General features: G+C 34.8%; 1 pseudogene; it reads left to right on the top strand.

Annotated features, from left to right (window-relative positions):
- The window catches only part of LOC134375184 (rho GTPase-activating protein 20-like), a 150,087-nt pseudogene that overhangs the window by 104,043 nt on the left and 29,394 nt on the right, over window positions 1–16,650 (top strand).

Below are 16,650 nucleotides of genomic sequence, written 5' to 3'. Positions count from 1 at the left end.
TGTGACCTCAGGACTGTTCATTTTAATAAAAAGCTTTATTGGAATACTTCTTTTAAATATTTTTAAGCTCGCCCATCTAGCTTTATGTACAAAAACGTTCGTATTAGTCCATTTTGTGTTGCTATAACAGAACACCTGAGACTGGGTAATTTATAAAGAACAGAGGTTTATTTGGCTTACAATTCTGGGACAGCTGCATCTGGCATGGGCCTCAGGCTGCTTCTGCTCATGGCGGAAAGCGGAAGGCAACTGGTGGGTACTAGCAGATCACATGGCAAGAGGAAGAGATCACATGGAGAGAGACAGAGAGAGAGAAGTAGTTAAGTCTTTTAAACAACCAGCTCTCGAAGGAACTAACAGAGCAAGGTCTTACTCAGGACCCCCATCCCCCAGGGAGAGAAATCAATCCATTCATGAGGGATCTACCCCCATGACACAGCTTCCAACACTGCCACATTGAGGATCAGATTTCCACATTTGTTTTGGTAGGGATAACACATCCAAACTCTATCAGTGTTCATGAGATTTCTCCCCCAAACTCTGAAGTAAACTAACAGCCTCATCAGAAAAACCTTATAGCTCTGGAGAAACAAAAAAGTAGGCTAAAGATACAAATGCAAAAGGGAACTTTGTGGAAAGATACTTCATCCAGGTGCTTTATAGGAATGGCAATATCCAGAGCTTTTTATAGATACATAGTAGTTAAGGGCATGAATAAGATCATGAATCAACACTGCCTAATTTCATATTCTAGCTTACTACTTAAGCTGTTTTGACTTTATAGATTTTGTTTGATATTACCTAAATAGTTGCCACCAAGAAGTAAGATTTTGTCTGTAATCGAGTCTATTTCATAAACAAAATCTAAAGGTTTATAGCAGTAGGGTGAGATATAGAAAGAAGCTATCATACCACACAGACACTTTTCAATTACACTTAAAATCAGTGTACCCTATGGAAAGTATAAATGAGACTTTGAATCTAGATTATCCTTCATTTATACTTCCTGAAAACCCCTTTTTCATTTTATAATCCCACTGAATAGTTTTAGCTTTAAATATTCTGTAGATCAGAGGAGTTTTACGGATACTTTGAAATGTATCTTTTTAAAAAATTTTAACGTCTCAATATACATTGTAGTTGATTTTCATGACCCTTTACCCGTTCCTCTTCTCCCGTTCCTATCTCCCCTCTCCCCCCACATCATATCTATTCACTTGTCTTAAAAAGTTCAAGGAGTTGTTGTGATTGATGTGTATTTAAGTCTCAGGTCTATCGTGAGCATTAAATCTGTCAATTAGGTGAAGATGGATGGTGGTTTCCATAACAGGGGACTAAACGGTATTAGGTAGAAATTGTCAGAAAGCAATTTCACCACTATCTTAAAGTAGATGACCTTCAGAGTCCCCAGAGATGAATGCTAATTTTGTCAACTCTGCTTTTTTGTTTGTTTAAGTTTAGGTTCTGTTTTTAGGCTACAGTTTTTCAGTTTTAGCTGGAATATAAGGGAAAATAGTGGAACAAAATCTTAAGAAAGGAAGTTTAAAATAATCTGTGCTTCTAAAGGCTAGAAAATATTGTTACCATTTACTTAGAAATGTACTATAAATTCCTCTAATTTCAGGGTTTTTTAGTGCATCTCTCTTAAGATAAAAATTTTATAAACATCTTAATTAAATCGTGTGTAGTTTTTGTGTTCAGCCACTGCAATCTTTTTGGAAGTAAGCAAAGTATAAATAATAAATTAATTTTTGTAAGAGCAGTAAATTTAAAATTAGATTTTTGATCCAAATGAAGTGCTTAACATATAGAAAATTAAAACAAGCCAGTTTATGGCTATTTGCTGCCGTAAATGCAAGTGTGACGACTAAATAAATGTTTCACCAAAGTTTCAGAGGGTTTCTTGGGCCAAGGTAGCCATTCATGTTACGATTTACTGGCTGGATACTGAAGATTAATACAATGAATAAGATATTCTTTAATCATGATTAGTGAAAACTGCCCTCTTATCACAAATACTGAAGCTCCTGTAAAATTTAAGACACAAAACAAGAGATCCTGTTTGGTTTTTATCTTTCTAGATATAGCAACAACTTTAAGATAAAACATAAAATTAAATTAACTGATATGTGGACAGCAACCTGTGTGGATGAAGTGGGCGAAGGCAACACCAAAGCCATGAAATCCTTTGTCTTGGGCTGGCCCACAGTGAACTTTGTGGCCACTTTCAGGTAAGAACCTCAGCTTGTCCTGTATTTACCTGGGTTAGCTACTGTGATAATTTCTTGTCTGGAGAGAAAAATTTAATAAAATCTTGTTCCTTTAATTTTTTAAAAGAAAATGTTTTATTCTGCTTGAGTACTCACTCGATCACTCATGTTTTGACACACACCCCCAATGAAAATACTTGTGTGCTTTATGTTTCTCCCAAAGAGCTTTTAATTAAAATATGTGAAAATTAATGGTAAATATTGGGAACTCCTGGGATCATTTTCCATCATTATAAAATGATTATTAAATGTCCAATTAAGTTTGACTAACTAGTTTATACTGACAAAAACTTTCCAAAGAAAGTTTTTCATTATATAAATAAAATTAATGTCATGAAATACTGGGTTGCCTGAATTGTGTATTAAGTCTGATTTAGTATCTATAGAAATATAATAATCAGAAGCAAATTTATGAGTTTAAGGAGTAAAAGTTAGTTTCCCAAGACTCACTTTTCGGCTGAGATGGGGTTGGAGAATATATGAATACAAAATATTTGTCGTCTTATCCTGAACATACTTAATTGTACTTTTCAGTTAGGGTGAACAACCAAAATTCACACCTGTGAATTTTAAACAGTGTGCCCCAACTCCAGTATTTATTTTACACTTAAGAGTTAGTATTTATCACATGCAAATGATGCTCTTCATTCTGCTTCTCTTCACACTACCACCAAACTCCTTAGGCACCATTCTAAAGCCACATAACTAAAATTTTCCAAGCTGTTAATTTTCCATTAAAGGACAGGCATGTCATTATATTCTGTTTTGCAGTATTGGCCTACGCCAAGATTTTAACAGCTTATTTGGAAGAAACATGTATTTGTATCATTCTCTGCATGATGTATTTCTGTAAAGGACACTTCAAAAAGTTTGTGGAAAAGTAGAATCGAAAGATAATATGAATCTTTCCATGAACCTTTTGAAGTATTCTCATATTATCATTACCTGTTGCTTAATCTTCTTGGAGTTGCAAGTGAAAGGAAGCAATTTCAACTGAGGGATGTGACTACATAATATTTTTAATCAAGGATTTTCCATGAAACTTCTTTCTAAGAAGAGGGGAAAATGTGGAAACAAGTTTTACATACATTGTATTGCTCAAACTATGGTTCTTTACCCAAGTGATCAAAGTTAACATTACCAGTGATGTCATGTAGATATCATATACCCCTTGATATAATGTGACGAGAAAAGCAATTCATCTCTGTGATATTCCTACCCCCAAAACCATAATCTCAGTCTAATCATGAGAAAAACATACAGGAAACACAAATTAAGAACATTCAATAGGTTATCTGACCAGTACTCTTTAAAACTGTGAAGGTTAAAAAAAAAAAAAAAAGGCAGACAAACAAACAAAACAGGGAAAGACGGAGAAACTGTCACAGACCAATCACTAAGGAGACAAATGTAATGTGCTATCCTCAATTGGCTCCTAGAACAGAAAAAGATCATTAATTAAATAAAAAACAAAAGTGGTGAAATCTGAATAAGATCAAGAGTTTGTTAATAGTAATGTACCAATATTGTTTTCTTAGTTTTAACAAATAGGCCATGATAATGTAAGAGGATAACATTAGAGGAAACTGGCACTGGATGAGTAGTATACAGGGAATCTCTGTGTTATCTTTGTAACTTTTCTGGAAATCGAAAATTATTTCAAAATTAAGTTTATTTTTTTTAAAAAGTAAAGTGTTGAGTTCTGCCTCTGGAATGCAGAGTGAGGTCTTAACAGACTGGCCACCCTACAGATAACAACTGTAAACTCTGCATAATATACAAACAGCAACTACTGAGGGTTTTGGAGAGTGAACAAAAGTTGAAAGATTTGGGAGAGGCGTTGAAACTTGGAAGAAGGCACCACACTGGGTGCGTTTCCTATTTTTAAGGCTTTAGCTTGAGGTCAGGCTGCAGTCACATCATGGTATGGTGCTACCAAAACTGACAAAAGCCCACAATCTTTCTGGGCTGAAGAACTAGAATACAAAGTCCAGATCAACCACAGTTATTGGAAAGCAAAAGTAGAAATCTCAGAAAGGAGTACATTAGAGAAGGGAATCTCCAAATTCTGTGTATAGATACTGCCCAAGTCTGTGGCTGATTGCTGAACCTCACATGCATGGGATAGACTCAAAGCACTTTAAACCTAAGACTAAAAGAATTGAACTGAGCTGCTGCCCACCACAGATAAGATAGAATTTGTAGCTTCATCTAATCAGGTTAGTTGTCTGTTAAAACAAAAACATCAACACTGTTTTGCAGTTATAACAGAATATGGTCTCCAAAACAAAACATTCATAATGTCCAGAATACAATCTAAAATTTCTTGACATATGAATAACAAGGAAAGAGAAAAGATAATAAAAGCCAATCCTGAGATGACCTATGTGTTGAATTCCCAGAAAAGAACTTTAAAGCAGCTTTTTTAGGTATGCATGATAGATAAAAGGAAAATTCAATTGAAATTAATAAAAAGATAGGAAATCTCAGCAGAGAAAAAGAAAATATAAAAAGGACCAGATAAAAATTCTAAAACTGAAAACTGCAGTATCTCAAACAAAAAATCTCCCATATGGCCTTCCTTGCAGAATGGAAATGAAAGAGGAGTCAGTGAATTTGAAGATATATCAGTTCAAATTGTCCAATCTGAAGAACGGAGAAAACAAAGATTTTTTTAATGAAAAAATGTATCAGAGACTTGTGAAAAAATATTAAAAGATATAATATACGTATTAATGAAGTCTGAAAAAGAGGAGAGAGAGGGTTTGGAGCAGTAAAGAAATAATGGTTAAAAACCTCCCAAATTTGGTGGAAGACAAAAATGTACATATTCAGGAAGCACAGTATTCCAAAAGGAAGAGTATGAAGAAAACGACACCTGGCCATGTTATAGACAAATTTCTGTAAATCAAAAGAGAAAATTCTTGAAAGCAGCCAGAGAGAAAACAACATGTTACATATAGCAGAACTGCAATTTGAAATTTTGTGAGATTTTCATTAGAAACTATGAAGGGCAGAAGACAGTGGAACAACATCTTTAAAGTGTTCAGATAGCCCAGCAACCACCACTGAGCACCGCAGGAAGCGCCATGGGCTCTGGGCCATGGGTTTCTGGGCCAAGATATTTCCATCCATATGCCAAATTTCTCTTCAATCTCTTTAATCTCAATATTAAGCATACTTTCTTAAGCATGGCCCTTTTCACCTGCAAAATCTTTCTAAGATAATTTATTTGTATGGCCCTTTAAGCTGCAAAAATACTCTGGAAGATAATTAACCCAGTTTTTCTGGTGTGGAAACTGAGGCTTAGAGAGGTTAAGTGACTTACGATCACCTAGCCTGCATATAATTTGGAAACCAGGTGTTTGAATTCCAAATCAAGTTGTTCTTTCCACTGTTAAGAAATACCTCCCACTGATATAATACCATTTGTAAAAGAGCAGTAAAGGAGGACACTGGGTCTGTCTTGTATCTATCCAAGAGGATTTAATGAAACCACACTTGACTATGTAGTTTTTCCTAAAGGGCATTTTCACAGCAGGATTCTCCAAAACACAGTTGTGCCGAGGTTGCAGCTTACATGTGTAACTACATCTGTTACATGTGTAACTACATCTGTTACAGGCTGTTGATATTTTCACCTGGATTGACAATCTTAAACATGCTAGCATAGTTTTTTACATGGTTTAATTTTTTCTCTCTCATTTTCTTTGATTGCAGTTCTCCAGAACAAAAGGAAAAATGGTTCTCTCTCCTTCAGAGGTACTTTTTCAGTATATGTGTTTTTAGTCTTTAACCTGTAATAAATGAATTAAAGCCTTTTCTGCAGAGATGTTCCCCAAACTATTTTCCTTCTCTTTGGTAGAAATTGTTCATTTGTCCTCAGAATAAGCTGTTGTTTAGATTGTACATTAGCTACTACTTAATGTAAATAATGTTCTCTCATTACATGTATTTCGTACTTTCTCAGAAGGAGAACATTGAGGTCTAGTTAGATCATTTTAGACAGAATTTAGGTAATATTCTCTCCCATCTCTTTCTGTTGTCTCCAACCTACCAATTGGAACTATCAGTTTCCTCAAAGTGTATACTGTTTCCACAAATTCAGGGCTTTCTGCTGAGCACCTCAAAAATGAATTTTATTCCTGCTATTGAACATACAGACTAAAATGGTCAACTTAGGCACGTCTGTTAGACCCACAATTTTTTCCCCTTTCTCCCCTCTCCTGCTTCCTAAGCAATGGGATAACCAAGATTTACCCTCTGCTGGAGAGCTAAATGAGAAGTCAAAAGCCATTGCTTTGGTTCATCCTAGTTAAAAGTATCATATATGTTCCTGTACTTTTTAGTAAGGTGCCAGACCTGTCCAGAGAAGACAGGGAAGCTTTGAAGATTAAATATCTCCTAGAGGTGACTTTAGCTGATTGTGCTTCTCAAACCTCATCTGACATGTATGTCCCATTCTTTTTTGTGCCCATGCCTAATGTCCTGATTTTTTAAAATTTCCTTCCAACCCATGATGTAATCTGAGTTTGCTGAGTCTTTCCATTTGTCTTTTTTAAAACAGCATATAAGTAGTATATTGAGAATATTAGCAAAATAGATTGATTTTTAAAATAAGCCATTAGCGAATTCCATCTGACTCAGTGTTGTTTTGAATTGTTGTTGCATTTGATTAGATACATCAATGTAGAGAAAGAGAAGGACTACCCAAAGAGCATTCCGCTCAAAATCTTCACCAAGGACATTGGAAATTGTGCCTATGTAAGTGTTTCTAAGCCAGAAAATTAAATTCCAAGTCCCTGCATGAATAAAAAGAGAGACAGGGAGGCAAACAGACTGTGTATGTGCTATAGAAGGTAGGCATTTTGAAATACGATAGGGGGAAAATGCATTTTCCTGGATATATTTATGTCTTTGTATATATGAAAAGTAAACCTAGCAAAAATAAAGCAAGAAAGATTCATATTAACTACAGTATTTAACATTTACACTTGGAAAGAATATTGCTTGTCAGATGTCTTTTTCCTCCCTCTGGCATGAATGTTTCTCTGGATCTTTTCAATAGCAGCTGCAGAGGCTTTTAGTAAATCTACTTCCATGAGGTATTTCCTTTTAGTATTAAACAGTTTTTTTTCCAACGTATCACTTCTTAAGTAGAGAGTGGTTTTGAAAAGTTTTCATTCTTTAAGTTTTTAGGGATTGAATCCCTCAGGTTAATAAGTGGAAGATCTGAGAAAGATGATATTTATAAGGGAATCAGCATTTTTCTAGATCACAGTATTTGTCGTTTTGGTCAAATTAATATTAATTCTTTAACCCTAGTTGTTATGTTTAATTTGATGACTGAAATTATAGTACAAGGGCCAAGATGTTATCAGTGATGAACAAGTTGGAAACTTATGAAAGTTTTTATGATACTATGGACTATCATACTTCACAGCAGCTCTAGATTACATTGGATAGCTTTATTTGTGTGTAGAAAATACATGCAAAACAGTTATGTTTGGGAGAAAAGCAAAAGCTATGCAGATGTTCTGACCAACTCCTGAGTGTGAGATATCGCTGCTTGAGGAAAGTACTCAGATTTTTATGGTATGAGACTACAGAGATCTCCTGCAGCAAAGTAGGAAAACAACAACAACAACACTTGTTTCGGCCTGCTTTCATTCGACTGTTGTGGCAGTTGGTTACAATCAGGATTTTCATGGAAAATCCTTTATCACTTTTTTTTTCAGTATATAGAAAGTGTGTGCTTGAGAAAGGACTGATGTCCCCCATTTTGAAAGAGAAGACAGGAGGTGTGGTCAGGTTGGGTGTTCTGTTTTTATCACTAGTACCCTAGATAAGTCAAGGGTGCTGTGACACACTATGTCCTTTGCTCTCTGAAGTAGCTTTCATGGCAGTAGTCTCTTACAGGGAGCCCTGCTTCCAGAAAGAGTGATTTCCCCAATTACGAGTGCATCTATGGGAAGTATTCTTTATCCTTGGTCTTCAGTTAGGCACAACCTGTCAGTGAGTTCTGCTAATATGGAAAGGAATTGCCACATTTTCAGTTTTGTCTGTTTGTTTTGTTGTTTGTTTACTAGCCAAAGAGCCGTATCTGCCGAAATTCATTTTTTTCATCTACCAGAAAGGCAAGCAGGAAAAAATACACTTCCTATAGCACTATTTTGAACATATGTGCCTAGTGTTAAGAAAAACCATTACCTTAAGAGACCAGGTAATTGGGAAGATAGATTCTTCACTACAAAAGACTTCATGAGAGATTTTCTTTAAATTGAATTGAATGGTTTTCAGACTTGGGAAAAAAAAAAGAAAAAGAAAAAAGCAGAAGCCTTTTTTGAAGTTATATGTCAAGTTACAAAGCTCAGTATGTAGTATAACTATGCCACTCTGGTAGAAAACAGGCACCGGATTGGGCGTTCCAAGCCCTTTTTGTTGTGCTCTGAGACACTTTTGCATAATCTTTGGGATAGAAGGAGGACAATTTGAAATCAGTGCACTTAAAAAAAATTGTTTTAAATAAAATTCAATTAACTAACAACTTTTAAAGGCAATTTGTCATGTGAAGTAATTGACTTATTGGGAAGACATAATATAAGGGAACAACAATTGATGAATTATCAGTGGATTTCACTTCGCTTTATTTTTATATCATTTTTTCTTTTATATTATTTTTTTTCCTTTTATGCTACTTATTTGTACCATTTAAGCCCTTCTATCAGCAGCCCTGATCGCTTATTTATCTGATAATTATCATATATATAACCTATGTGCATAGCAAAAATATTTCCTTTTTGATAACACAACACTGTCGTATATTTACATAATATATTTTGGAATGCAGTGAGCTCTATAGATAGCTCAGAATCTTGTTAATCCCTTTTCTGTTTGTAGCATGCAAATTGTCTGTTTTTAAATAGCAATTCTCAATGTAGTTTAGCACGGAGCTATTACAGATACCCTATTGAATGGCAGAGTTGGTAATAGAGTAGAGCTTCCTAAACTTTTCAGTTTTTTCCTAGACTCATCAGTTTTAAATTCTCTGAAGATTTTAACAATAAGAATCTTAGTAGCCACAATGCCTAACACATAGAAAGTGCTCAATAAATAGCTGTGTTTTAAAATTCTAAGCTTTAAATGTCTTTCATAACCAGTTCTTATTCTGATTTTACCTAAACTGACTTTATACCATGGAAAGAAATAAAATCCTATATTGTGAAAACAGTACTAAGGAAGAGATATAAAGAGATTCAGCTCTCTCCCTTTTTTATTACCCATTGCGCAATGGAAATACAACTATGGAAATGAGGCAGAACACCAGCCTCACTGAATTTTTTTTTATTGTACTCTCTATGAAATATATTTAGTCTTCTCCTTACTTGCTTAAGCTCTTATATTTTGTGAGCCACACATCTTTTGAGAGAAATAAATGTTTTATTAAAGGGCATAATATATAAGGAAATGAAAGTAAATTATAGTCAAAGGTTTATATTCTACTTAAGTCATGTGCTTTACTCTGTCCACACTTGAAATCGGGTTTGAAATTTTATTTATAACCACCTAAAGGAAATCAGGATTTGCCTTTGGATAATCATTTGGCAATTATTATTTGTTCACCTGTTTTAAAATTCTTTATTCATAGCTCTATTTCTTATTTCTTTTTTTTCTACAGTCTAAAACTATAACAGTAATGAATTCAGATACAGCGAATGAAGTTATCAACATGTCATTAACAATGCTAAGGATAACTGTAAGTTACTCTGCTAGATATTCTTAATTGAAAACAAACCTTGATACTTTACAGTCATGTAAATATTATTCCTTCCATCATAAGACAGCTGGTTATTAGATATACCAAAATCATATTTTATCCCCCAAAGCATAAAAAATAAGGACAGTAAATCTTTAATATTAGTTTAAAATATGGGTGCTATCTTCCACTCTTATTTTAAAACTTGTATGAACCAAAAAGCATAAGATTGGACTATAATTTTAGGGTGATGATGTGTATTTTTATTGTATATGCTATGTACATTTACAAAAAAATTTTTTTTTGGTGTAAGATTCTTAGTAATAAAGTTTCAACTCTTTCCCTCCTTTCTACTTGTCAATATTTGAGAGTTCTCCTCCCTACCTAATCATCCTATTATTATCTCAAGACACAGTTAGTCTTAGGATGATGAATTCTGAAGGATTTGCTCTGTAGTAGAATTTTTGCATAAAGAACACATGGCTAGAAGCCATTTTGCCTGGCTGTAGGTCCTGAGGATAAGATGCCTGGTACTTCTAATGAACTGGTAAATAAAAAGACAAGCTTTTAAATAGATCATGGATTTGAAGGGCTTTAGTGTATACTCCACACTTTTTCATTTTGCTTTTAGCTTCTGCTCCTGTTTTCTGAGACAGAGGTTACCTTTTGAAATTGTTTTAGAGGAAAATATTGAAATGTTTGAGAATGAGTTGGGGAAAGAGAATTGGAAGGTTCTCCTCATTGCCTCCCTATCAATTATATAAACACCACATAGTGAGTACTTTTATTAAAGAGAGTGACTCTCAGAAGGGTGGAAACTAAGGAAAGCACTTGAACAACACTATTCCTTGTGTGAGATTCCCTATAAATTTTAAAACACACTATGATGTGACATGACACATGTTTAAGACATGCCATGTATTTCAATTTGCTAGTACATGGTGCTATAGTAAGCCCTTAAAGAGCTCAGGGTTTGCCCTGAGCTCTTTAAAAATTTGGGATTAAAAATCTGACTTATTAAATTTAGTAATGTATTTTAAATGTAATTAAATTTATATGCAGTGAGTAAAGCAGACATCTTTGCATTGATTTCTAACCTGTGTGAATGTTTTGGAAGAAAGTGAATAGTTTTAGGGGTAGGAAGGGAGATTAATTAATGACAGGATTCATTTCCTTATCTGTATTTTTCTTTTAGATAAAGTGATCCATCTCCTCAGATCCCAAAATAATTCTATTAATTTAATTAGGAATTGATTGAGGCTATTTGAGTACACCTGGTCTAAAAGATGATCACAGTGTTTTTAGACACTATATGAAAAGAAAGGATTTTTATTAGGTTGCTCGTTCCATTTGAAATATAATTTTTTGACTAGTGATGAAGTAACAAACTATGTATGTATGGTAGTGGGGGCAGTCTGTATGGTATTCTCCATAGCCAAGACCCTCCGTTATAAGGGCAGGACCATGATTGCTAATCAGAAGTTAAAGTCAAGAATATGAAATACTGCCAACAGACTTGACTATATCTGTACTAGCTTCTTTTAAAATATATTTATCGTATTCCTCCTAGAGGAATATAACCCTTCCGGGGTTATAATTCTACTAGTGAACAATTTTATTGTTTTATGTTTTCCATGACTGGGCCTATTCTCTAGATTGAATTCTCATTCTTTCTGTGCCCAGGACTGGACTTGCCCAAACTAAAACCAGTGTAGACTATGCCAGTTGCCTATCTGTTCAAAGCCTCTTCTTCTCCTGCTCAGAAGCAGCTGAACTAAAATCAGCCTTTGATATTTTACTTCTTAATCATACATACAGAAGTGTTTGTGGCTTTCTGGATAAAAAGGTTGTCTTTGCCTGGGACATGTTGAAGGTTAAGTCGGATATTCTCTGAGAAGTCCAGAGACATAGCAGAAGTCAGGACTCTAAAGAAGAGATTAGCCTTTTAGAACCAGAAAGTTTGTTCTTCCTTTGTAGAAAGATTTAGTCAAGATTTCACATTCCGTGGGCTCCCTTTATATTGAGGGCCTGATTCCATTGAAGTTTGTGGATCCCTAGCCATCACTGGGGATTGGGGGGAGAGAGATGGGGTTTTCTAAAAAAAATCATAATCACTCCCGTGTACCTATATAGCATTTACATTGTCCCCAGGTTTTTCCTTTGACGAAACATAAAAATGCCCCCCAAAAAAGTCCTCATCGAAGTACCAAATGTTGAAGATTTATTATGACTTTTAATTCTTTTATCTCCAAGGGCTCTGAGAGAGATTACCAGTTATGGGTCAATTCTGGCAAAGAAGCAGCACCATACCCACTCATTGGTAAGTTTCTGTGAAAATCTAAGAGAACTATAATTAAAATTCAGTGAATACTAAGTGTCTGAGAGAATTAGTCATATGGTCCTAAATTTAAATACTATGAAATGTTAAATCTCATATGAAGAATAAATATCTACTAAACATTTCTCTGTGTTAGAAAAAATCTCTTTGCTCAAGTAGCTAATTTTATAGTTGGGAAGAAAAATGTGAATTTTCTTCTGTTTTTCACTTTATAAACAGAGCTAGCTTGCCAAACCTTTACTTTTTTTCTGTAACACAGCAATATGTATTGGTATTTCCTTTTCTTCATACACTTCTTTTTATATTCAGTTCTTGGGATTTTCTGTTCCCTTTCCTATCTACTATTTTGCCTCTCTGGAAGACCAGTCTATAATCCAGTCATGCATCTTAAACCACCAGTGAGTATGAAATACCTGCCCTGTGCCAGGAACTTTTCTAGGCATCAAATAAAATGGATTAATCCATTTGAACATATAAATCTTCACTGGCTAATCTACTGTCACTTCACTAACTTACTTTGCTATTTCTGTAGCTCAGTTACCCAGCATTTGATTTGAGGAGCATTGGTATATAGTTTACACCTCACCTTATTTAAATCATTTCGCTAAAAAATATTTTTTGATCAGTAATTTTATTCAGAGTCGTTAACAGAAACAGAGCAATAAAAATGAAGGACAATATCTGTAGCAGATTTTGAGATGATGAACAGAATGATGTTGATGACGTTGATTTCTGTTAACAATTGAAAAATGCTTACTACCTGCTAGACATTGTGGAAAGCATTTCACATGCATCATCTTGTGCAGTCCTTTCATTTATCTGTGAGGTCACTACTGTGTAATCAGTGTTTCCATTGATCTGAGTAATCTAAAACCAAACTTTTCTACAAAATCTGTATGCTTAGAATGTAGAAAGTGATCATGCATAAACTGAGGACAAAATTGACTTATTTCAGGGTTTCTTTTTCCCCCTCTATCTGAAAATTTTATTTTTATTGAAATAGTTGATTATACATATTTGTGGGGTACAGAGTGGACTATCAGTATTTGTGGACAATATATGGTGATCCAATCAGGAGAATTAGTGTATTTATCATTTCAAAATGTAATAATTCTTAATGTCCATTAATCAATTTCTCCCTAATACCCCTACCCCTTCCCACCTCTTGTAATCACAGTTCTGTTTTCTACTTCTCAAAGTTCAATGTATTATTGTGATTGTAGTTTCTTTCTTTCTCATTTTTAGCTCTCACTTAATGTTGCCATTTTTGTAAAGTCAATGGAGAACAATTAAAGTCGGCAAATCTTTAAAAAATACTTAAAATATGCTTTAATAAAATACATTAATTTAATTAAAACTAGGTGAATGGTAACTTTCAAGCTTAAAACATCTCCAAGCTTCATTACCAGCTCTTACTAAAAAACCATGGAACATGACATGTGATTGTCCCACGATTGAATAACAGTTCTTATTTGTATATTTTGGGCTGGCTGGTTAGCTCAGTGGGTTAGAGTGCAGTGTTATAACACCAAGGTCAAGGGTTCCAATCCCTGTATTGGCGATATACCAAAAAATAAAAATAAAAATAATTGTATATTTTAATGTGCCTTGCAAACCTCAATTGTAGATGAGCTGCTGGCTATTTGGATAAATTGATTGTTTTATTGCTGTTATAGAAGGCTTCTTCTTCTTTTTTTTTTTTTTGCTTAATTCCTAGAAGTTGCTGTATTGCTTGATATTAATCGAATATTGACATTATGTGCCTATGCCAGGTAGAAAGGAACAGTAAGCGTTTACTGAGTTACATTTAGTGATAAGTCAGCAATAGAAGGGAACTTACTCCTGTGCTTAAAAAATCTGCAAACCAGTAGTGTTTGAGCTTTACACTAACAGGATGCAATTACTTAGAATATTAAAGAGCAAAAATTATGTTGCGATGAGATGTGCAGGGTTTAGCTTTTCTAGTTTGTAAATCCTTTTTGCATCTCTTTCTGTGTTTCTAATCTCCTGCAGTCTTCCTTCTGATTATTGCCTATGAACACCAGCCTCAGAGTGCAGCAGTGGGAGGGAAGCATAAATCAAACCAGTCCCAATGCTCTTGAGAAGCTCTACTTATATAACTAATAAAAACTAATTAAATGTTTTTCAGTCAGACATCTTGTGTTAAATAATAGTAACAATAGCAATTCTTGACATACATAGTTCATTGTCCCTATTATTTAAATAATATTAAGCACCAGTGTTTACTTATTTGATCTTTACAATAGTTGTGCGATAGGAGTAGGGTATTTTAAATCATGCATTTGAGGCTGAGAGGACTGGGATTTGCTGAAGATTTATAGATCTAGTTAGTGTCAAAGGAGAAACTGGAATACCTCTAAATATTCTTATGTGCAAATAGGAGAAACCAACATTATGCAACTCACAAACTGACCTGTACATTCACTCCACACTAGATAATTTTAAAAGACTTTTTTTCTTCCTTCCTTTCTTCTCATCCTTAAAACTATTTTGGTAGGACCACCTACATTATGCAGTGGTCTCCAACTAAGAGGAACATGGTGATCATTCAGTCAACAAAAGGATTCTTTATACCAAAAGTACCAGGGGTAAATTGCAGTACATTCCAGTTTGTAGCACACATGCTCACAGTATCAGCCTGTCTGAAGTCTACATTTAGATTTTTCTCTGTGTAGGGCATGAATATCCTTATGGAATTAAAATGAGCCACCTTCGAGACACTGCACTCCTGACACAGGGATCAAAGGACTCCACCACACCTCTCAACTTCCAGGACCCCTTCCTTATGGAACAGCTGCCCCAAGAGATGCGGTGCCAGTTCATCCTGAAGCGCAGCCATCTGGCTATGGCCCAGCAACGGAGTGGTGAGTCGCTTCTTGTCCTTCATAGAGCCTTCTTTCAGCAAAAGTTTTCATTTCTGGATACAGATTTTGTACAAATGAAAATACCCAAACTTCCAGCCAGATGGAGTGATTTTTCTTTTGAATTACCTAGGAGTTTTGAAAGGAAAGATGGAGTTTTAGAAGAAGATCATTTTATAAATCAGAAATAGGCATGACGGATGTAACCAGCAACTAATAGCAATACAGCCTATCCCTTCTTTCTTCACCATTCTTTCCCTTTAATCTTATGGCCACTGCAGAGTCAAAGGCACTAGGCAATGCTGCAGGTGCTTCAATACCTTCTTTGTACTGTAATACACTCCACTGTGTGTTCCCCCTAAATGGTCACAGTATAAAAAGGAGGCTGTCAGTAATGGATGTCAGGGACTCTGATCCCCTGCCTGGATCCTGGGACTGATAACTATGTGAAGACTAGGATAATTTCTACAGAAGTCTCTCCTTAGCCTACCAATTGAGTATTAATTTCCTGTGAACATAGCTGTCTCTTACCTCCCCATTATAAAGACTCTAGAATGATAAAAATGGTGTCCAACATAATTTACCCTAAGCCAAGTTTGAGTTTTAAGCTCTCAGTCTGAAATTAAGAGTGTATGAGAAATAGAAAATGGATACCAGAAACTATGAGTGGGATAGTAGAAAATGGATGCTAAATTTCTACAGTTGCCCTTATCAATTTGAACCAACTAGGGGGTCCAGTGAACAGTGGAATTGCCTTTGCAAATGCACAAACTCGGGCCCAAGGAGTAATAAATTTAAAGGCATAGCATGGACCTTGAGAGATCACTGAAGCCACCTACCTGCCACATAACAGATTTTAGGCATCGTCTGAATGCCAAAAGAAATTTCGAAGTACTTCCTCTGTGTGTGATCCAACTGATGTAGCATTAATGAAAAAGTAGCTCATACTGTTTTTAACCTTATTGTAGAATGACCCTTCTTTAAGAAAAATGTGTATGTAGCAATCTAAACTTAGAGAAAACAGACAAATCAGCACTCATTGTGAATTTTACACCCCAAGATCCCTTTTTAAACAAAACATCTTTCAATTCATTTAAAATTGTTTAATTTATAATTTTCACATTAAAACATGTATAGATTTTTTTTAATAATTGCAATACTAGCATAAAACTTATCTTCCTATTCACTCCATTGATTCCAAATTTTGACATCTTATTGTGCAAAAAGAGTTGTAACTGCCCTCTCTTCTTCTTCAGCCAGCCTTTGTTCATTTTTTCTTTTCTGCTTTCTTGCTATTGTTGAAGAGTTGAATAACTAGGACAGAAGCTGTGGCACACAAAAGCTACAATATTTACTATCTCGACCTTCCCAAATGATTTGTCAGTTCCTCATTTACAATAACAC

Source organism: Cynocephalus volans, chromosome 4, assembly GCF_027409185.1.
Source record: "Cynocephalus volans isolate mCynVol1 chromosome 4, mCynVol1.pri, whole genome shotgun sequence".
Classification (NCBI taxonomy): domain Eukaryota; kingdom Metazoa; phylum Chordata; class Mammalia; order Dermoptera; family Cynocephalidae; genus Cynocephalus; species Cynocephalus volans.
The sequence above is the reverse complement of the archived record's forward strand: the minus strand, read 5'-3'. Positions and strand labels throughout refer to the sequence as shown.